Genomic DNA, 22,130 nt, shown 5'->3' on the forward strand with positions numbered 1-22,130 from the left:
CAAAGACATGCGTCTGGAGCATTTCTCTCTGGGCCTCTGCTGAAAATTGTCTTTGTTCCAAGTTGGACTTTCCTGGTTAACAAATGTTAAATAAATAAATAATGAGGACTTGAAAAGGTTGTAGAGTGGGTATTAACTTATATGGTAGCATTATGAGAACATGCAAAATATCAATAAATACACCCCCTCCCTTCCTGAAATTACTAAAATTTATCAAGTCCAAGAGCTGTACAAATTAAAAAATATATTTGCTTTCTCAAAAAACTGTTTGCTGTAACCTGATTTAGGAATTCTGTTTTTGACCTTTTCTGCATCACAATGTTGTTCTTAGATCATCTGTCATAACTTCAGGAAGTTACATTATAACTGCAGTACTGTCAGTTTGTTAATAAAACAATTCTAATTTTATTTTGGGAAGGAAATCATCCCATGTTGCATCTGCACATTTTTTTTTCAGAGGTGTAATACATAGCTAGATTAATTGAATAGGTCATTAATGTGTCTTTACATTTTTGCTTTATTTTGATAAGTGTTAATGAAGATGGAGAATTACACAGATGCATAGAATCTGATAGTCATAGTAGTGAAACACTTAAATGGCATGGCGACCTGTAGTGTATGAAAGAGATTACTTTTGAGATAGAGGTAGGAAACGAAGCTGAAAAATGGCCTAATCCAATGCAGGACTTTCCCTACTGAAGATGCTGGGTGGCAGACAGCATTTAGGTATTTGTGATTGACGAATTATCTGAACACTTTGATTTACATTTGCACCATCACTATCTTGGAAAGGAAAATGAGTAAGGCAGTTTTCCAAACTTAACAATGTCATTCTTGTACCACCTAAATAAAAAAAGAGAACTCAAGATGTTCTTCGTGTTTCACTGTTGCAGTCATCACATTTGGGTTATCCCTGCCAGAGTAGCCCTCGGCCAGCCTTAATACCAGAGGCTTAGTATTTCTGCATCGGTTGCTGTCGCTTCAGGACTGACGTCAGGTCATCAGTAGTATAAAGTAAGGCAGCCAACGCCATTACATCAGTCTTTATTGCCATGGAGCCCAAAGCAGAAGCAGTTCGCACAAGTCCCAGTCGGCCGTTACCTGAGTTTCGTCTAGCGAATTGAAGCTGAAGTCTTCTAAAGCTAAGTACCCCGTTGGGGATCCTTTTTTCTTGCACTAATCGATGTCAGAAAAAGTTAATAATTGTCTCGCCTGTGGAAAGCAAATGTTAAATAAATAAATAATGAGGACTTGAAAAGGTTGTAGAGTGGGTATTAACTTATATGGTAGCATTATGAGAACATGCAAAATATCAATAAATACACCCCCTCTGGCGTGACTCTGATGCATCTGAATATGAAGACATGGAACCCCTCTCTACTTTTGAGGATTCTGATGCAGAGGATTCCATCCCATACCTTAAGGGAACATTTCCAGTAGAAGAGTAAGGACTACCTTCAGACTAAAAAGAGACTCGGGGAATTCTTAGATCTTCCACAGCACAGACCCTTGGCCATCCCCCCAGTCCTGGATGTTGCGGAGGATGTTTTCCAGGAATCCAGCTTGAATCCTGACAACCTCCTTCCTGCACCAAGAAAACCAGACAGGTATAACAGAGTCCCTGACTCACACAAATTTATTTTTAAAAATCCTACTGTTGACCCCAAGGTAATTTCTCAAGGGCCCAAAGGGATTAAAACAACCTCTGCTAAGAATCCCACCCCCTCAGACAGGGATTCCCGAACACTAGACAGATGGGGTAAAAAAGTATACACCTCATCTACTCTTGCTATCAGGGCACTAAATTGTCAGTTCCATATGCTAACATTTCAGCAACATACCCTGGAACTCCTCAAGCAAAAAATGTCTTAATTTCCTGCTTGTGCAGAATCTAAAGAGTTACAAGAGTTAATGCATTCTGCAAGTCAAGTAACTAAACACACCTTGCACTGTGGGTTTGACACCCTAGAAGCTTCTCGCAGGGCAGCAGTCACCAGATCTGTCATTAGAAGGCATGCATGGCTTAAGGAACAGTCCTTGCCAGACCATGTCAAATCTAAATTGTTGGATGCCCCCTTGCACAAAGACAACTTATTTGGTACTAAGGCAGAAGAGGTCTTAAAAAAGATGGAAGAAAAAGCAAAATCTATGCAGACAGTTAAATATTTCTTACAGGTTGAGCCACCCAGGTTCAGCAGACATTGTCCCACCAAGCACTGGTCCTTTCCTGCTCCCACTAAGCCTGTTCAGCCCAGACCACGGGGGAACCAGACCCCCCCCCCAGACAGCAGCCACAAGGAATGCAGAGATCTAAGCAGTGGACTACCTCCACTTCAAAACCAGGGAGTTCTAAGCCACCCCCTTATGGTAAGAACTCACAATGACTCACCCCCTCCCTCTACCCATCTTCACTTACCCCTAAGAGGAAAACTCTCCTTTCACACAAGCACCTGGGCCACCATTACTAACGACCACTGTATTCTCAACATAGTGTTCCAGGGATACAAATTTTCTTTCCACACCCTTCCCACCCCAAAAGGGTTCCCAGATCTGCCTCCAAACCAGTGGGCAGAGGTGCAAAAGCAAGTCCTTTCCCTGCTCTCTATGAAGGCAGTAGAGCACATTCCTGCAGAACAGAAAGGCCAAGGTTTTTGCTCCAGACTTTTTCTGGCACCCAGGAAAGAGGGCACCTGGCACCCCATCCTCGATCTATCCATTCTAAACACCTTCCTGATGATCCCAAAATTCAAAATGCTCACCCTCCAGCAGCTGCTACCCCATGCTCTCCAAGGATGCTTGGCTAGCCACCCTATATCTAAAAGAGGCCTCCTCCACAATCTTATCAGGGAATCAAGCAGGAAATATCTCCATTTCAGGGCAGGATCTCAGCATTTTCAGTTCTCTGCATTTCCCTTTGGCTTATGTACTGCTCCCAGAGTTTTCAAAAAATGTCTGGCTCCGGCCATTTCCTTTTGCAGACAAAGGAATATGCAGATTTACCCATACTTAGACGACTGTCTAATTCAGGCAGACAGCCAGGAAAAGCTGCCCAAGCACCTGGCCTTTGTAAAGTCCCTACTAACCTCCCTAGGGTACACAATCAATGAAAAGAAATCCAAACAGGTGCCCACCCAAAGGATTATATTCCTGGAAGCAACTGCCCAAGTCACAGAAAAAAACTGTTGAAAAAAAACACAAAAAGGCAGCCAAGGTGTCAAGGAACCCAGTTGTACTTTCGTACCTTGTTTAAATTGTACCTTCATACCAGATAGTAAAGAGCCGATAATCCACTGGATAAAAAACAAAGTTTTTATTCACACAAATGGAAAGCTGGTAAGCACTTTTGTCCTGAACCACAGAACTTCATCAGACAAATAACATCAATCACAATACATCTTATATCTCTTAATTAATTAAAAAATAATTCAAGTTACGCCCCCTTTAAGGAATATTCCTATTAATGTAGAAATAATTATAAAACTGTAATGCAGACACTGTCAACATACAACCTAATAGCAGCCACCAAAGAAATGTGTATCCAATGCACTCATGTACATATGTACAGTTTAAAACCTAGAATAATAAAATGTTCTTATTCATTAGAATAATAAATATGACTAAATACTCTGAAATATATATATATATATATATATATATATATATATATATAATATAAAAATATATAAAAAAGTATACATATGCAAGTCTATAATAAAATACAATCATATATACAGGTACAAAATATTTGTAACTGTATGACAATGCTTCTATTGAATTGTATAGGTGTATATAATATGGGGTACTATCTCATTAGGGCCCTAATTCTTAAAAGGGAGCTAATGGCAATACTTTCATTCAAACCAGGCCAATTAGTGGCATCTAAAAATAGTTGCCAATACAGTTCCCTCCTTTCCAGAAGTAATGACCAAGCACCCCGTCTAATATCAGTGCTTATACAATCTAGCACAAAAACTTAAAAAGGAGTGTCCCTCATTCTCTGTCACATGTTTGCTTAGGGCATTCATATCCTTCCTTTTACAGATTTCATATAAGTGTTCATAAATACGATTTTTTAGTTTTCTATCTGTCGTTCCTATATAATAACAATAGCATGAATCACAGGTTGCACAATACACTACTCTTTCTGAATTACAATTACATTTATCTCTGATCTTAAAATTCATCTTATTAATTTGGAACACATCTCCTTCCTTTATATATTTGCAAAAATGGCACATGCCACATTTACTCATATAACCACCCCTTTTCATTGTTCCACTATTAACCCTTTCAAAGGAGTTTTTTAGTCTCCTTCCTCTCCTAAATACCATTATTGGGCTCACATCTATGAATTGTCTCAAATTCTTCTCCTGTTTCAAAATAATCCAATTCTTCTCTAGAATATTTTTTTTTATATCCATACTATCAATAGTAAAATTGGATATGAAGGACATATTATAATTCCTTTCATTTCTGTCTTCCATCCCAATGGGTACATCTATTGCTGTTTGGTCCTGTATATGCTCATCCGTTAGCAGGGGTGAATAAAAATTCCTTTCTCTCTTGTTCACTACTTCAATAATGATATCATTAACCAACTTAAGAGGATAACCTCTTCTTAGGAACATGTTTTGCAAACAATCACATTCATCAAGGAAGTCATCCATATTTGATACCATCCGAGCTGCTCGAACTAATTGCCCCTTAACTATGGCTTTCTTCTGTTTATATGGATGAATACTACTACAATGTAGTAATGAATTGGAATATGTAATTTTTCTATAAATCTTAGATAAAATTCTCTTATTTTCATAGTCTTTACATAATAAAACATATAAGTAAGCAATTTCATGTAAATTAGCATTCCAAATGAATTCCAAGAACTGTGTAGTGGATCCTATATAATCCATAAATTCCTTAATCATTTCAAAATGTCCATCCCAAATCACAAAAATGTCATCCAAAAAACGGCAATAATATTTGATGTGAGTGAAGAAATTACAGGGAAATACATACTTCTTCTCCCATTGCATTACTACAATATAGGCATACAAGCCCCCACATGCTGAACCCATAGCAACCCCTTCTTGCTATAAAAAAATCTCATTATTAAATAAGATAAAATTATTCTTTAATATCATTTCCATAAGTTGACTGTATAATAAAAGCTCAAAATGTTTAACTTTCTTATCATACAGAAACTCTGTAAACCATTCAAGACCTATATTATGAGGAATGATGGAATAGAGGTCTTTTATATCAATGGTAAGAAATATGTAAGATTCCTTAAATGGAATGTTACTAACTGATCTTAAAAAGCTCCACGAATCCTTACATGTATGTGTCTCGCTACATATCAAAAGTAAGCCTGGACACAGCATCCCAGATGGCATTCCTTACACTAGAAAAGCAAATTTTCCTGACAGCCTACTTCTCTCAACTAGCCACCAGACCCCAGCTATCTGCAAGGAAAATCCTGCAAGCTCTGGGGTTCTTGGCATCTTGCATACTACTCATTCCATATGCCAGACTGCATATGAGGAAACTTCAATAGTGCCTAAAAAGCCTTTGGTGTCAACACTCTCAAGACCCGGAGACTCTTATACCTATAATTCCTTGTCTCATAAAAGATTTTCTTTGGTGGGCAACAGCATGCTCCCACAACAAGGGACTACCTTTCTCACCACCCCCCACTGCCCAGACCCTCACCACTGATGCATCAGACTATCCCTGGGGTGCACACCTGGATGGAATGTGCATACAGGGTCAATGGAGCCCACAGCAAATCCCTCTGCACATCAGCTAAAAAGAGATGATGGCTGTCCAGCACACCTTGATAGATTTCAAGCTCCTTCTCTCCGCAGGAGCTCTCCTGATCAAAACACACAACACCACTGTGATGTGGTATATCAACAAGCAGGCAGGGACTCACTCCTACCCTCTATGCAGGCTGGCCATGACCCTTTGGCACACAGCCTCTGCCATGCAACTTCACCTGTTAGCACAATTCTTACCAGGTTCTCTCATCTCTCTGGCAGACAAATTAATCAGAAATCTTCTAGACCCACATGAGTGGCAGCTCAACAGAAGAACCTTTACCCTAATAACTCAGAAATGGGGCACCCTGAAGGTTGACCTCTTTGCCTCCCACACCAACCATCAGCTCAGCAAATTCTACACCAGGGAGCATGGCTTGGAAAGTGGATGCCCTGTCCTTCTCCTGGGTCAATCTATTGGTCTATGCCTTTCCTGCACTACCTCTCATTCCCAGGGTACTGCTCAAAATAAAGGAGGAAAAACCAAGGACAATTCTTACAACTCCAGACTGACCTCACCAACACTGGTACCCCTTACTGCACAGCCTGTCCCCACTGCCACCATGGTATCTTCCTCAGATTCCAAACCTCCTGACCCAGAGGGAAGGGGAATTCATGCATCCCCAATTGCAGACACTCAATTTGGCAGCTTGACTTATTCCCTAACCCCAACCTCAGGAAACAGGTTCTAGATGTTATACATGAGACCAGATGCCCTAGCACTAGAAAGTATTATGCTGACAAATGGAAAAGGTTCTGTGGCAGGATTCAGGCTAAGGGAGCCAATATGGCACAGCCCTCCCTCCTTCTTATCCTGGATTACTTAGCTGACCTGATACACAGTGGACTCGCTTTTTCTTCTATTAAAATTCATGCCTCTGCTATCTCTGCTCATTTTCCCACTGAGCAGCCCCTATTCTCACACCATTTGATCAAACAGTTCCTAAGAGGGGCTAGCAACTTGTGGCCACCCAGAAGAGCACCAACCCCAGCTTGGGAATTTAACTTTGTGTTGGAAAAGCTCACCCTACCCCCCTTCGAACCAGCTTCTTCTGCAGAGCTAAATTTTCTCTCCTGGAAGACAGCTTTCCTTCTGGCCATCACTTCAGCCGGAAGAGTCTCCGAGCTGCAAGCAGTCATGGCTGTGGAACCCTTCATCATCTTCCATGCTGACCGGGTATCCCTCAGGACTAACCCATCCCTCATGCCCAAGGTGGTGTCCAGTGTGGCTCTGAACCAAACCATTCATTTGTTCACTTTTTTCCTAATCCCCAGAACAAGGGGGAAAGGATCCTGTACTCTCTAGATGTGCACAGATAGCTCAGATTCTGTCTAGACAGGACTAAATCCTTTAGATCAATTGCTGGTTAGCTTTGCTACAGGGGCAGAAGGCAAAGCCATCTCCAAACAAACCATTTCCAATGGATAGCACACTGCATCCATTTCTGCTACAAACAACATGGAAAGCCTCCCCCCCAAGGGGGTCAGGACTCACTCCACCAGAGCAGCCTCCACCTCTGCAGCTTTTTTCAGAGGAGTCCTCACCAGGGACATCCTGGAGGCTGCCACCTGGATGTCTGTTCACACTTACCAAACATTACCACCTGCCTCTCTTCTCCAAATCCAGGGCAGGGTTTGCCTCTGCAGTCTTGCAGGGCATCCTAGCCCGCCTCTAGTTTCCTTGACTGTCTCCACCCATTTCCTCAGCTTTGGGAATCAACCCAAATGTGATGACTGCAACAGTGAAACATGAAGAACATAGTACAGTTGTGTACACTTACCATAAAAGTAGATGTTTGAGTACATTCACTGTTGCCGTCCTGGTTTCCCTCCTTCCATCCCCCTTTTTTCTTCTCTTTCCTTACAAGGGACATATTGGTATTTACTTTCTACTGGTGGGGTTATTCCACCAGAACCTGGCTCCTACTTGGAGGCTTCTGACAGGTTACGGCAAGAAAAACTGATGTAATGGCGTCGGCTGCCTTACTTTATACTATTGACAACCTGACGTCAGTCCTGAACTGACAGCAACTGAGGCAGAAATACTAAGCTTCTGGTATTTGGGCCGGCCAAGGGCTACCCTGGCAGGGATAACCCAAATGTGATGACTGCAACAGAAAATACACTCGAACATCTACATTTATGGTAAGTGTACACAACTGTACTGTCTAATGCCACTGGAAATGTAAATAACATTTCTCTGTGTTATGCATTTACTTAAGGAATTCATAATGGTAGTGCTCTGTCCCAAACAGGGGAAGTCATGTTTTCAAAATTAGTAGAGTTGCAGGCCAAGTGCATACCTCTTAACCTCTTAGAACAAAATGCATGGACAAAGCCATAAATAAAAGTGGGACTAAGGCCCCAAAATAGGGACATTTTTTAAATATTGCTTTTACAAACTTAGAAAGTTGATACAATAACACATTTTGCATTAGCATAAATTTTCCGAAAGATATGGAGTCTGGAACTCAAATGTCTGTCATTATTTTCTAACTTCAGTCTTTAATGATTTACCATTAATTTGCCAGAAACCCAAAATTTTATGAAAAATGGATCAAAAATATGAGGCTAAAATCTAGACATTCTGTGAAAATCTGTACAGTTGAGAGGTATGGGCCCAGGTATCAGTAAGAGAGGTACATGGTAAATCATGATCTGCTGAGTGACTCAGAATGTAGCCATGAGGTTTTAAATGTTACTGAAACCTGGAAACCACAAAAGTAACCTCGCATGAAGTATATTATTTAAATAAAGGAAATGGCAGTACAAAATCACTGCATTTTTCTGTACTTATGTCTGACAGGTTTGTTCACATCCTTTATTGGAATGTGATAAGTTCACTACATTCTATCTGAATGTTATATATCTTTCAAGTAGCAAAAATTAGTCTGTCCTTCCTGTTACAGATTAAATCCAGCCTGCACATTTTTCTTCCTGTTGCAAAATGTAGCCCGCACTTCAAGCACCACAGAATTGTAAGTAGTGGTAATTAGTTTGTCATGTTCTGCTATAATTCTCTTGGCAGACAGCACATCCCCTTATCATCATTTCAGACTGTTTGTTTATTTAATGGATTATGTTGTTTGCGTGGGAAGTGAAAGTTACAGCATGCTTGTTTTTGCTCCTGAGTAACAGTGCAGATCTCTGTGTTTTAGCTGGGACCACTTAAAGCCAGTAGCAGTAATGCTCTTGTGTCTCGTATTCAGATTTTCTTTGCAGAGATAGTCAGTGGAGTCACATGGTATAATGTCTAGCCTCAGTATGTCGAGGCAGTTCTTTATTTCATTACTCGCCCTCTACTTTCTGTCCATTCAAGTTTTGACACACAGGAAAGCACTGTTACTGTGTGTAGGCATCTTTGTTTGTTTTAAACCTCAATGAGATTTATGCAAATCAGAAATTAAGCAGAAGATAGAATAAAACTTGATTTTGTGTTCAGCTTGCAAAGTGAAGCACTCTTGGATGATAGTGTTTGCTACACAGGTGTTAACAATTCTCTTGGAAAGGAAAGGCCTAGTAGAATTTTAGCAGACCTGTATGCAGAAGTGTCCCAGGGTGGGCCCTTTTGGGTTTTGGCAATTAATCTTTCCACGGTGTCTTTGGCATTAGTTTTCATTGGTCACACTGCTCTCAGGTTTCCCCTTTATCACTGAAGTATGGCAGTGGCTACTTCATTCTTGGGAAGACGAGCAAAGCCTGAATGCCTTTTGAAGTGAAGCTGCCATATAAATCCATTCATTGTTAAAGTGGTTCTGTGTAGCTTACAAAGCATGCCATGTCAGAAGCCAGCTGTGCTGTTGTAATAAGGCTTTCTCCTTGGCTAAGCAGACATGCTTGCATCTACCATAACAAAGAGCAGAGCACCAGCTTCTGTCTAATGATAACATCAATATAAGTGACGCTACCCACAAAGCCAGGAAATCTGCCTGTCTTGATAGCTTTGCAGAGTTGAGTCTTTGAAGTACTTCATTCATAAGTAAATGTAACTGCTGTGAATTTTCATGTAAGTAATAGGTTCATAGGTAGGTACTAGGCTATCTGCCTGAGGGCATTTATAAGTCTAGCCAGAGTGTGTCGGCTTTCACCGCCCCATTGATTAATTAACTGATCCTCTGTCAAGCAGAGCCAATGAAGTGATCCCAGGGGTGTATTTTCTGTTACCCATCTACTCGTCAAGGTTTCTCTTGAAGAGTGTTAGTGAGGGGCTCTGCCTGATGTAATTTGGAATTTTGTTGCAAAGCATGGGGAGTCTCTGTGACAGGAATATATCCCTCCAGCATGTTCTATTTATTGTTGTGGTGAGGTTTAGTTCAGTAGAGCACACATGGCTCGTAGTGACTTGGATTTCTTTAGGTGGAGCATGTCCATCATTTCTGAGTTGGACATGGCTTTGTAAGTCAGGCAGAGATCATCTCTGAGTAAGCGATATGCCACTGAGTACAGCCGGAGTTTTTTCAGTTGGGCTGCAGAGGACATATGTTTGAGGCCAGTAATCCTCTTGGTGAGGTACTTTTGTGGTCTTTCCAGCTGTTGGAAGTGTCTTGTGAGGTACATCCCAAATGGGGCATTGTACTCTATGATGGGTCTAATGAGTGACGAGTAGAGGGGCACTATAACCTTTTTATTTCTAGATGCGAACCCTTTAGTAATTAGATGGGCCACATAGAAGGATTTCCTAACTACTTTGGCAATATGATTGTCAAAGGAGAGATTACTATCTACCTGGGTCCCCAGATCTCTTATTACCTCTTCTGTATTAAGGGGGCTGCCACCTATGTGGTAATTCGTGGATGTTTTGTTTTTCCCAAACGGGATGACTATGCATTTTTTGGCATTTAGCTTGAGGCCATGACTTTGACACCAGGTGTCCGTGTCAGTAAGGCCCTTTTGGAGAATGTCCGTGTCAGCCGGAGAGTCAATTATGGCTCGCAGTTTGCAGTCATCGGTGAACTTGGTTAGCCATAGTCCTCCTGTGTTTGCCTGTACTTCTGAGAAGTATATGCTGAACAGTAGGGGTCCCAGGACCAAGCCTTGCGGGACACCACTTGTGACTGGTTTAGAGTCGGACCTGGAGCCCACTATTCTTACTATGTGAGTTCTGTCTGTAAGCCAGTTGGCAACCCATCTCGTGACGTAGGGGTTTATGTTCAGGCTGGTGAGTTTTTCTGTAATACCTAAGTGGGGAATGGTGTTGAAATCCTTGGCGAGGTCAAGGTAGGCAGTGTGAACCACCTTTCCCTCATCTATGGCCTTGGTGACTGTCTCGAAGAAATCAACCAGGTTTAGTAGGCATGATCTGCCCTTAACAAAGCCGGACTGGGTTGGGTCAAGTGGTTGGAGGTTCCCAATGTCTTTGTTAATGAGTTCCATGATGATGCGCTCCATAGCCTTGCAGACCAGGCTAGTCAGGCTTATGGGGCGATAGTTACCAGGGTCAGTTGTGGCCCCTCCTTTGTGGAGAGGAATAACTGTTGCTGTGCACCATTCTATGGGCATGTAGCCTGTGGAGAGGCTGAGGTTGAACAGCGTGTTTAGGTGGGGGGTTAGTTTGTTCTGTAGTTCGTGCAAGATACAGCCTGGGACACCATCTGGTCCCATTGACACTGTGTTTTTGGCTTTTGAAAGGGCTGTTTTCACCTGTGCATCTGTGATTTTTGGGACACTAGACTTTTCCAGTATTGTTGTGGGCCCTTTTGGAGGTGAGAGGGGGGTGAAGTTTGCACTGAATCTGTCTGCCAGGATGTTGGCAATATCAGTAGGTTTAGTATATTTTGTGCTATTTTGCACTAGTTCAGTGCATATCTGCGAGTTTCCACTTAGATTCTTAACATAGCTAAAGAAGGCTTTGTCATTATCTTTTGAATCCTTGGCTATTTTTCTTTCGAAGTTAGCCTTGGATGATATCATGAGGGACCTTAGTTTGTTACTGATACTGATCAGGGATGTCTTTCCTTCTTGGGATTTGCTTTTTTTCTGAAGTAGTTTCCTCCTTCTATTGTATAGCCTGTTTATTGTAGGGGTCCACCAAACTGGTTTCCATCTCTTAGAGGAGTGAGTCTTGGTTTTGCTGGGGATGGCATGATCCATGCATCCTTGTAGGTGCTCATAGTGTGCATTTGTAAAGGTTTCTGCATCTTGGGCAGCGTTATACTTTAGCGTGCGTGCTGTGAAACTTACCACCTCTGTCTTAAGTAAGGTGAAGTTTGCTTTAGAAAAAATTTTTACTGTGGTTTCCTTCGTTGGGGGTGGTGGTGGGGTGTGGACATCCAGAGTGATTAGTTTATGGTCTGATCTAACCAGTGACGGGTTGACCTCCGGTGTGGAACACCTGTCGCCCTTGTTGGTGATGACCAGGTCCAATATGTTTTCATCTCTGGTAGGGGAGTTTACCAGCTGATCCAGGGCATTTGAGTTGATGAATTCCAGGAAGTGCTGGGCCTTGGAATTTGTACTCGTGTAGTTTTCCCAGTGAATGGTAGGGTAATTGGAATCGTCCAATATCAGGGTGTTTGTTAGGATCTTCATGTTTTCCAGTGTCTCCAGAAAGGTGGAGTGGTGGTCCTGGGTCATGGAGGGAGATCTGTAGCAGGCCACAATTTGCATTGCAGATTTGCCCGATGTTATTTGCACATGGATGATCTCTGAGGTATCATGCTGCACCACTAACCTGGAGGTGTAGCTATCCTTGATGAATATGGATACGTCCCCTCCTTTTATGTTTCGGTCCAATGCTAAATTTCCATAGATATAAAAGGAAATGGCAAGTGATTTGGGCTCTTAGACTTCTGGGTTCTGTTCTTATTTTTACTGAGCATTTGTTGATTTTTTTGATTCACCTTCCCCCAGATGAGGCAGTTAAAGAGTGGGACTGTAAGATATTTTACAGCCACCATCATCATCACCCTGACATATTAATAATCTCCCCATGAAATCTTGGTTAATGGTTATTCCCAACGGGTGATACTAATGTGGGGTCTTCACCCCAAACTATTCCATGTGTTTAGTACCACAGTTTAACAGTTTGACTTTTTTATTGCTGTAGTTTGGCTGGAAGGTGTTTGTATGCATATTTCAGAATGGGCTGTTTTGATACCTGCAGTAGCTTGTCTGCCTCAATTTAGAGGAACCAAGAAAACTAGCTTTCATGATGTAACGCATAGTGGACTTGGTCAGAAAGTCCCAAGCAAAACATAGAATGTATTTACAAAGATTTACAAATTGTACCTTAGCAGTACATTTGGGGAAGATATGCAAATTAACTATAACAAAATAAATAAAAATGCATCAGCACAGTTCCATGGTTTAAAGAAACGGAGCCCTAAACTACAGCCCACCACACGTGGGTTGGATAAGGGAAACAGGTCCTGGAGGAACTGGAGAGTGAGGGAATGAAACCATATTACCTGCTTTCCCATACATGCGGTAATGGACCAGGTCATAGGGTCATATCCTATCATTGCATCCCCATGGGAGACTGGCTCATGTTGTAGAAAAATAGTTTAAAAGAAGCCTGTTTACTCCATGGATGAGATTACCAAGTTTGGATAGAAATAAGAAAGCAAAAATGTGGCTCTGATAGCCTTCCATAGTGGGTCAGTGTTAAGATTTCCTGATTCATTATACATAGCATGGCATATTCCTTAACTGTATTTTGTTTCCAGTCTCACACCTTCTGTGGGTGCATGCCATGACATTACGTAATGGACAAAGAGAGGGTATTCAGCAACTGTGCCATTCAGTTCTGTTGTAATGGTCACATTGTTCAGATGTCAGTTTCATTGTTCAGTGTGGTAATGTTCCTGCATTCAGGCCTAAACTGATGAAAGCTTCTGAGAGTTCCTGTGGCCACCCAGCCATAACCCTGAAGCTATACCACTGCTGTTTCTCTTGCATGTGAAGACAACACAATGAGAAACATTATCGTAAGTGCTGCTGCTTTAATGTGGCCTCCCAAAGAGAAGAATGGAGAGGTTAGAGATTTAAGTAAATTCTAACAAGCTGGCATCTATGAAGAGTGCTCAGTACAGAAACCAAAAGAAGGGTCCCTTGCATGGAAGTGTAGGACTGATGTGAGAAAATTTCAAAGTCAGAGACCAGACACTGGTCAAATCCTTCTACTTCTTCTAAGCCTATATACCAGGTGATCCAAGGAAGCAGTTCAATGGAGTTAAATGCAGGGGAAAGGCCCTCTCACTCTTAACATCCTGGCAGTGGACCTTGAGGCTGTAGATGTAATTGTCTCTGAGATTGACAAGGAAGTTAGTGCAGAGTACGAAAGCTCTGATTTGTTAATGAGCTGCTTCCTGTTACAGGGATGCAGGGTTTGAATCTTTCCCCCCTTCATTTGCCTGCTGCATGACCTGGAGGAAGCCACTTATCCCGACAGCTATTTGGGGCAGTTGGGAATTTGGTATAGGCTGTTTCATGGTCTCCTGCACTGGATACCTAGAAACTACCTATGAACCTGTAAAAATACCTCCCCTCATAGCTGCATACCAGTTGACTACATCCTTTAGGGACACTCTCAGTTTGAGGAATTCCACCATGGACAGGCCTGTAATGCTGCTGTTTTCCCCTACAATGTCCCTTCCCTGGTGTCCAAACAGCAAGAATGAGGAAACCTGGGCCCACCTTTTCATGGTGCTTGCCCTCTGTGTGGATTAGAAGCATCAAGATTTTGCTCCTGTTGCTCTTAGAAAGGATGCTTACCTCTATAATCCCCTGAACAAGTGAAACAACATCTTGTCTAAGCATTCCATGGCACCCTCCTATGTGTTCAGTTTGTTTCAATGGTTCAGCACAGCCTTCAGAGTAAACATCGCACTTTTACTTTACCACCTGATAAGGAATCTAAGGATTTGGACAGAGTTGGACAAATGTGTGCTTTCTACTGTTGAACATGGGAAAGGAGGCTTATGGTGTTCAAGGCTCAGTCATTACTATTGGACCAAGCACTGGATAAATTGGTAGACCACCCTGATTCTGGGATCAAGGAGGCTTTGGAGGAGACCCTAACCATGGTTTCTGCAGTGGCTTTCATATGATCCTTTGTAATGTCGACTGTGAAGATGCTGTGACTATGGCAGCAGATTTACTTATAGGCCTGCACCGGCTGGCATATCAGGTTCTCTTTCCTTAAATATGAGCTCAGGCAGGCCATTTTGAGTCCTCTTGTGTGGGGTGATCCCATCTTTAGTATGGCTTTCCAGGACTGTGTAGAGGACTTTCAATGGGTAAACATTTTCTTATCATTCTGGAAGATGTTCTTCATGTTTCAGTGTTACAGTGATAACAATATGGGTTATTCTTGCTGTGATAGCCTTTGGCCTGCCTGAATATCAGAGGTTTGAAGACCCCCTCCCCCTCCTGGTCTGGTGGGTACCTTATAGCTGACATCAGGACATCTGGGTATAATGATCATCAACCAGTGCCATCATACAGCTTTTTCTTGCCATTGGAGCCTGAAGCATCCACATCTGCAGCCTGTGTCGATTGGTCCAAAGACCAGAGTTCATTATAAAGCTAACTGCCCCAATTGGGAACCTTTCATTATACTTTATTGTCTTCTAGATGAGTACTAGGACAAATAAGTATCTTGATTGTAGAAAACAGATTCCACAGTGGGACTTTCATATCTTTTGTTTACTTTGCTTGGGCACAGAATACAACATTCTTAACTGTTCCCATTAATATCAGTTTAACAAACACAGTGTCTGATGTAGAGCTGAATCCCTTGAATGGGTTTTAGAAAAGGAAAAAAGGGCATCAGGGTATCAGGAATCTTCATGCACTGTGATGTCTATCAGTTCTTATGTTTTTGACCCCCCCCCATAACTGTAGGGAGAAGCATCTGCCGCATTTGAGGGTAGGAGAAGACACAGTTTTGCCATCAGCCAGTCAACCTAGGCTTGTGACCAATGAAGGACAGAAAACACATTTGCAGATCCTTCCAATGGCCAAGGATGTGTCAAAGACTGCTATTGAGTAACGTCTGGATTCCAATATGTCACCTGGCCCTTCCACATCTACACGAGCTGAAAGACAAGGGTTGTGGGTTGAGTCCAAGATTGCCCTGCAGGCATCTGCTTCTGTCTCCCTTGCTTGGTCTTCAGATAGAGTTAGCAGAACCCCTAAATCTTCTCAGGGTCATCAATAGACCAAGCACAGGCTGCAGCTGCTCACCCGCATCTGGTCCAGTACATCTGATGCTACACCCAGGCCTAAGCCTGTGGCCAAATCTAAAAGGATTCTTCCTGGATTGCCTCAACCTAGGCCTTCTCTTTCTCAATCCCCAACAGTTCTACCAGAAGGACCTTCTTAGACTGGCTGAGGACCTACTTTGAAATTGTAGTGTCCAGACAACACAGTCCTTCTAGACCTCCAGTTACAGCAGAATCTGTTTCTAAGAAAAGGAAGAGGGATTCCCCCCTCCCTTCATAGGAAACCTTAGATTCATATGACTTAAATGAGGATGAGTTGGCTTATGTAGACCAAATTTCTACTGGCTCAGGGGCTGACTCTGGTTCTGATGTTATCCTTGCCTCAGCCTTGCCACCTGAGGACTTCTCCTTTCACAAAACAATCCATAAAATGAGTAAGTATTTCACAGGGAAGCGCAGGGCTACCCTCAATCCAAAAAGAGGGTAAGAGAATTTTTGAAGCTCCCTGAGCTTAAATCTTTGGTCCTTCCTCCAGTACTAGAAGTAGTGGATGATGTCATACTGGACTCTTCCCTGCAGTCTGACTGCCAAACACCTGTTCCTAGGAAGCCAGACCATTTTAATGGGGCTCTTGATTCCTCAAAACACATTTTACAAATCGTACTGCTGACAAGGAGGGAAAGACCCTGAACAGATTTGGCAAAAAGTCTATAGTTCTGCCACCCTGGCTATGAAAGCTCTCAACTGCCAGTTTCATATAGTTAAGTAAGAGGAGACTCTACTGTACCATATGAAGGAAAAGCTGGAGGGGAAGGAAGACAGAACTCTTTCCAAAGAACTGCTGGATATTTACAAATCTGTCTCTAAAGTAGCAAGGCATTCTTTATATTGTGGCTTTGATGCTTTGGAAGCAACAAGCAGGGCAGCTGAATCAGGGTATGTTATGTGCAGATATGCTTGGTTAAGGGAACAACCCCTTCCAGACCATGTTAAATCTGAAATTCTGGATGCTCCTCTAGACAATGGCGTCTTGTTTGGGCTTGAGGCTGGATCTGTTTTCAAAAGTTGCAGGAAAAGGCTGAATATATGCAGAATGCAAAAGACCTTCTGCAGGTTTACCAACCCAGGTTTTGCAGAAACTATGCCACTAAGGCCTGGTCCTTTCCTTCCTCTCAGCACAGACAAAGAGGGAGAAGGGTAAGGGGTAGCCCATCGGGGCAACATAAAAGATGGCAGCCAGAATTTACCTCTAGGCCTAGTGGACTCTGACTTCAAGGGCTCAGCAGGGAGCAACTGTAACTAAGCTGGTCCCCTCTCTTCTCCCTTTCCCTCAAATCACACCCCAGCCATCCTCCCAATATTCCAAACATCACTGTCCCGTCTAAAAAACTAAGGTGAAGGCTTTACCTTTTTTCATAGGTTCATAGGTAAATACTAGGCTAGATGCCCTTGCTGTCCATTTTTAAACCTAACCAATTTCCCTTTCAAAGCTGAAAATCAAACCCTCTACCTGGGTAAGTCTGTTTTTACAGCAAGGCTTCATAGAAAATGTATTGCCCCATGAAAGGGGATGCAGGTATTATTGCAGACTTTTACTTGTTCTAAAATAATGGGAACTTGGTGACCCATTCTGGATCTTTCCAGATTAAACAGGTTCTTCTTTGTCCCCACGTTCAAAATACTAAACCTATAAAAGCTCCTACGTATGTAATTTCCTCATGCATTCATGGTCACCTTGGGTCTAAAAGATGCTTTCCTACACATTCCCATTGCAAAGTCCCACAGGAAGCATCATGATTTCAAAGCAGGTGGAAATCACTATCAATTCTCTGCTGTGACCTTTGGCTTATCTACTGTACCCAGAGTATTCACAAAGTGCCTGGCTCCATTTATTTGCCTTCTAAAGGACAAAATACATCCAAATATACCCCTACCTAGAAAATTGCCTGATAACAATCAAACTCTGTGGAAGAGCTTCTTTCTACCTTATGTCTTACTATGGACAGTTTCTCCAGTCTAGGATTCACCCCAAATCTAAAAAAGTCCAAACTCACTCCATCTTAAAAGTTTGTTTTTCTATGGGCTTTGCTGGTCACAGACATTCAGAGAGCTTACCTATAAAGATAAAAGATCACTTTCCTGACAAAAATGCTTGCAAACTGTTCTTCTCCTTTCAGTATTTTCAGCAAGGGACATCCTGAGAGTTTCAGCTTACATGGTCTCATGTATTCGAATGATCCTCCTAGCTAGATTATACATGAGGAAGATCCAATGGTACCTCAAGAATGTATGGAACCAACACAGCCAGTCCCTCAAACAACAAATTCAGCTCCTTCCCAGCCTCAAAAGAGAACTGGAGTGGTGAATCCCTGCTTTCGAACAAAAGTCATGAGTACCCTTCAGGATCCCTTTCCCAAATCAGAGCTTGACTATGGATGATTCATACTTAGCCTGGGGGGCCCATTCCGATGGCCTCTAAGAACAAGGAAAATAGGAAACAAGCTTTCTTAAAAAGACGTAAACCTAATGGAAATTATGGCTATTCTCAAGCACATTCTGGCTTTCATATACCTATGGAAACCAGGGATCTTACTGATAAAGACAAACAACACCACTGTGATACAGTACATAAGCAAACAGGAAGGTACTTGCTCCTGTCATTCGTGTCATCTAACAATGTCTCTGTGGGACACAGCTCAAGTTTTAGGCCAACACCTTCTGGCCCACTATCTACTTGGGGAAAACAGTTTATTAGAAGACTGCCTCAGCAGGTTAGAATTCAGAACTGAACTCCCACAACTGGACCTTAAACAAGGACTAGTTCAGCCTCCTCAGCCTATCCTGAGGTATGCCAGAAGTAGGCCTTTTTGCTTCAAGCCAAAACAATCAGCTGGAAATTTATTTTCAATGGCCAAATATCCCAGAGCCTAGAGGATAGATGCCTTCTTTCCATGAACAGGTCTGTTTCTTTACACATTCTGGCACATTCCTCTCATCCCCAGAGTGCTTCTGAAAATCAGAGAGGAAGGGTCAAGAGTTATGCTAATAGCTTCTTTTGTCCAAGGCAATATTGATTTTCTCTCCTCAACAGCCTGTGCAAGGAAGACCCATGGTTCCTTCCACAAAAGGTGGGCATGTTGACTCAGAATGAGGGGTCCATCATACTCCTCGGTCTCTGCATCTTGAGGTTAACAGCTTGGCTAATATACTGACTATTCCTCAAGGTCTTTCTTTTGACAAGGGCATAATAGCTACCCTAAAGGAAGCTAGAAAACCAAGCACTGCAAAATACTGTATGTCAAAAAGGTTTTCTTATCTGATATCAGCAACAGAGCATATTTCCAAGTTCAGCAGAGATCAACCATGCAGTAACCTACCTTACTTCTTCAAGTCTGGTTTATCCTATTCCTCCATTAACATTCACTCTTCAATCATCTCTTCCTGGCTACCGATGCAGACTCCTCTTTTCTCTCAACTTCTTATGAAACAGTTCTTTAAAGGTATTATCAATCTTAGGCCACTCAGAAGAACTCCCTTGCCCCTTTGGGACCTCAGTTTTATTCACCTTACTACCCTTTGAGCCTACAGCAAAAGCACTGATTAAGGCTTACAGCCAACACCGGTATGCAGTACGCATTTTTATATGAAATATTATTAATTAAATAACTATTGGAAGCTGAAGATTGGTGCTGGCTGCTTTTTTGGTTGGTTTAGCCTGCAGCAAAAGCTGACATAAAATTCTTTTCATGGGAAACAGAATTTGTGGAGACTATTACTTCCGCTAGATGGGTTTCAGACCTGCAAGCCCTGAGTGGCCTAGTGGGCTAATGCACTGTGCTGTAGATGTAACCAGAACAGGATTAGTATCAGGGCTAATCCCTCTTTTATACCCAAAATGATTTTATAACTTTTCTTTAAACAGGTTCATATACCTCCCTGTCTTCTTCCTTCACTCTCAAAATCAGGAAGAACATATCCTACACTCACCAGATATTAGCAGATAACTCAGGTTCTAGCTGGACAGGGCCAAGTCATTCAGAAAGACCAGCTGTTTTTAGCCTTTACAAACAACAAACTGTGAAATCCTATCAGCAGACAGACCATTTCAAAATTAGCTATACTGCTTTTTGCTATCAACAACATGGGACACAAATTCCTAAGTATATCGAATCTCATTCTATTAGAGCTACAGCTTCAACTAGTGCTTTCCTAAGAGGAGTTCCAATCAGAGACATTTTAGAGGCTGATACTTGGTCCTATGTCCACTCCTTTACTAAAACATTTCAGTCTTACTATTTTTTCCCAGAACCAGAGCTGGCTTTGCCTTTGCAGTCTTGCAGGGTATCCTAGCCTGTGCTTAAACTGTTATCCAACCTCTCTCTTTTCACCTTTGGGAATCTTCCCATATCGTTATTACTGCAGCAGTGAAACACGATGAACATAGTACGGATGTGTCTTATTTACCATAAATGTAGATGTTCGAGTGTCTTCACTTTTGAAGTAGGTCTTTCCTCCCTCATTCCCATCTGTCAGCCTTTGAGTTTAAAGTGGACACTCATTTCCTGTCCTTTTTCCCTTTCCTTTCCACCCTTTCTCTTCTATTACGTCTTTTAGGGTCTCTTCCTTCCTCATTACACTGGGGAATTCTGGGTGTCTTATGCTCCGGGCTTGAAGCTCAAACTTGTGGGAATCCTTTTTTCTTGGGAGGATTGAAAGACCTGTAAGATGTCACTGTCCAATTATCATTGTACCCAGACATCCTGATGTCAGGTGCACAGTCTTCATCACCCCAGGTGGGGGGTTCAAATCTCTGGTATTCAGGATATCTAAATATCAGGTATTCATGATTTCTATACCAGTGTAAATAACTTTTTATCACTATTTTTATTATTGATTCTTGTATATTTTTATTTGAACTACTTTCATTTACCATGTTTCAACTATGAGTACCATCCTTGTTTTGTATTTCAAGTTATGATCTAATTATTAATGCTGGAGCTTTTCTCCCCGGGCCTCTACTGAAAATGGAAATATATCCAGCTAGACTAGCCCGGTAAACAAATGTAAAATAAATAAATAAATAAATAAATCTAAAGGGCTATCACAGCAAGAATAATTATTATTGCAACAGTGAAGATACTCAGACATCTACAATTATGGTGAGCAGGCAGAACTGCACTCTCAGAACCACCAACTTCTCCCCTTCTTCCAGACAGTCCCAGTTTTCTGGGAAGAAGAGGCCCCCTGATAAAATTAGAAAGACCCCTATGTGTCAGGCATTTTAATCTGTATTAATCCTTTTAGCTGAATCAACAAAGGCCCTAAGCAGGACAAACCCACCAATAACGCAGTCATAATGATGTCTATTATTTAGGACTGCCTGTATTGAACTGGTTCTCTGAGATTATCACAGCCTGTAAAGCCTCCGCATGGCAATAAAATGACTACATCTTAGAAATATAACTTGGCCCTCCTCACAAAAGAATTCTATTCCACAAGGGATCTGCGTAGCCTGTTCTTACTTCTGACAATGGCAAAATGTTCTGTTTATGCCTTTTCCTTCTTCCACAGGGGAAAGAACATCACATGTTCGCTTACCTCGACAACTGTCATCTTATGCTGTTACTGAGATATGCACTAGAGGCATCAGTGGTTTGGGGATTTCTGTGATTGTAGATCCTGGGATTATCCATAAACTGGAAAAGGTCTAGTATTGACTCTACCCCTAAAATGAAAACTGCCCCCAGTGGTGGAGAACAGGGCAGTCTTCTGTCTCAGTCATCCTCAAATGCTCAAAGGTCCACTAAATTGCATATTTAGTTCCTGTCTGACTAAAAATTTAAAGAAGGGTCTAGAATAGGAACCCTCCATCCCACTCTGTACTCTCTGGCAGCCACAGTTTTCTTTGCATATCTGCAGATGCAGCTGGCCTAAATTGCGTGGATGGTGAGGTATCAGTGGCTATGTATCTGTCAGCTCTGGAGAATGGGGCACAATTTCCACAAGTCTTGATTATTTCCTGCTACAGAACCTGGTTCAGACTTTGTTGAAGGATGCTTCACTGGTGAATTGTGAAGTTACTTTGCTACATCTGTGATTCACTGAAAGTGGACCCTCCAGCAGATGTGACTAGAGGGGGCACCACATAATC

At 42.0% G+C, this 22,130-nt stretch overlaps 1 protein-coding gene across 8 annotated transcripts in view; it reads left to right on the plus strand.

The window, feature by feature from the left end:
• TNS1 (tensin 1) overlaps positions 1 to 22,130 on the plus strand; it is a 2,530,757-nt gene that overhangs the window by 2,138,899 nt on the left and 369,728 nt on the right. The gene's annotated exons all lie outside the window — the stretch shown is intronic.

Source organism: Protopterus annectens, chromosome 6.part0, assembly GCF_019279795.1.
Source record: "Protopterus annectens isolate FY-2018-M chromosome 6.part0, PAN1.0, whole genome shotgun sequence".
Taxonomy (NCBI): Eukaryota; Metazoa; Chordata; order Ceratodontiformes; family Protopteridae; genus Protopterus; species Protopterus annectens.